This window comes from Chaetura pelagica, unplaced genomic scaffold (genome assembly GCF_000747805.2).
Source record: "Chaetura pelagica isolate M959 unplaced genomic scaffold, ChaPel_1.0 scaffold453, whole genome shotgun sequence".
In the NCBI taxonomy this organism is placed as follows: Eukaryota; Metazoa; Chordata; class Aves; order Apodiformes; family Apodidae; genus Chaetura; species Chaetura pelagica.
The window spans coordinates 1,603,528-1,605,640 of NW_009952879.1; positions in this window are offsets into that span (position 1 = coordinate 1,603,528).

A 2,113-nucleotide genomic window follows, 5' to 3' on the forward strand; every position below is an offset into this window, starting at 1 on the left:
GGGGCGGGCTGACAGGCCCGGCCCCGCCGCCCGCCCCGAAACCCTTCCTTAAAGGGAAAGATAAAATAAGAGCCCCTTTCTGACAAACAAGGTGTGTCCGGGGGCCGTTTCGGGGCGCCCCGAAGGAGGGACGTTCGGCCTCCGCCATCCCGGTGAGGGGTTTTACCTCAGCGCTGGGACTGGGAGGCCGCGGGAGGTTTTAATTCTGCTGCCACGCCGAGTTTGGAGGACGGGGATTTCTGTTCTGTGGGAAATACGGGGTGGGTTGGTGGGTTTTTTCATCCCGAAAGCGGAGTCGAGGCGTTTCCAGGCAGCTCTCACCTGCCACGCGGCCTGCGTGACCCAGAGGTTTAGTTAATTCCCCTATTTCAGCTTCTGGGTCTGGTTTTGTCTTCTGTTTCCCATGTTGATAGTACGAGGAGGAAGAAACCAGGCCGTGGCTGAGCAGAGGTTGTGAGAAGAATCGCACCCCTTTCAGGGAGGCCTGAGGTAAACAGAAAGAAAAAAAAAAAAGGCCCAAAAGAGCAAAAAAAAATTACAAAAGTGGGTGCTTGGCCCAGTCAGTGTTGTCCATCTCCAGGCTGGGGACAGGCTGCTGTCCCTTCACAAAGTTCCAGGGAGTGGCAGCAAATCTGCCCTGTCCTACATGGGGCCATTTCTTGTGCAAGGTGCCTGGCCCAAGCCTGGCTCCCGCAGCTTTCCCTCTGTGTCTGATTTGTCAGGTAAGTGTGGCACACAAGTGGCCCCTGCTCCTCGCATTTCCTTGCCTTTCCTTGGTTTGCTCCGACTCAGCCTTGCAAGCGATCCGGGGTGACACCGTGAGGGATGCGTCAGGTTGACGGGGCAAACGCCGTTTGTTGGCCGTTAAGTTAACAGGAAAGCGGTGTGAAGAGAAAGGAGTAACCTGTTCTACAAACCCAGGATGGGCTTAAATCACTGGGAGGAGGATTATCAGGACTGGGCTTAAATCACAGTAGGCAGGACTTCAGCTTCTCCTGTGTGTGGCTTCCCAGTGTCCGGGAGCAGAAAGGCAGGTTTCTTTGCTGCTGTCTTGGGATAGCAGAGTTGACAGTGGATCTGTACTCCCTCCCTGCACCATGTTGGCCTACAGACTTAGTCCTTGTCCTGGGCCCCTTTTCCTCCCTTCATCCAGACCCCCAGAGGAGCCTCCCGTTCCGCGCGGGTTTTGGCTGCGGGACACACCAGTGCCGGCCACCACGCCAGGGTGCCCGCGCTGTTCACCCTCCATCTTCTGCAGCAGCGAGCGAGGAGCTCCAGGGTGCAGCCAGGGCTGTTCCCTGGGCTCAGGCCAGTCCGGGGGGAACACCCCTGTCCCTTGTGCTCCCCTGTCCCTTGTGCACCCCTGACCCTTGTGCGGCTCCATGCTGCTCCTGCGAGAGCGTAGTGGGAGATGCGGAGAGTCAGGCAGCGCCCCGGGGGCAGGCGGAGATGAGGAGACCCTCTGCTCCTTCAGAAATGTCCTTCTGAGGCCACAGCTACACCAGAGCTGATTTCAGGGCAGGGAGCAGCAGGGCTGAGCCAGTGGTTTCCATCTGGACCCCACGGTTGAGGGTCTCTGTGGCCAAGTAGTCCTGCTGTGGGGACCACGAGCAGGGCTTGGCCTGGGGAGGTAGACTCTTAAGCTCTTGAGCCGACCCAGATTATGTGGGGGTCTGTGGCTAGCTGCTGGTCTCAAAGCTTTGGGTTTGTGTTTTGTTTTCCTTTTATTCAAATTTTTAAAAATCCCTTTCCATCAGAAAAGCAAACATAAGGTCTGTCTGGATAAAGGGAAAGCTCTTCTTCTGTACAATAGCTCAGCGGGTAGAACATCCTCCCCGAGGAAAGGGGAAAGCCAGGTTTGATCCTTACTTCTGCTGGAGGGGAGATGCAAACGCTGGTCTCCACATGACCCCAGAGAGTACCATAATCAGCAGGCTGCAAGCATGTCTGGTGCAGAGTTTTTCTTGCTCTTTCCTGTTATTTTAAATAATTAATGGATTTGATGGAGCAGGGAGTGGAGAAGGCAGGTGTCCTGTCTCCCTGGAGAGCAGTCTGTGCACCAGGCGAGACAGAGTCTTGCTCTCTCTCTATGAATATTTAAGTGTCTTTAGAC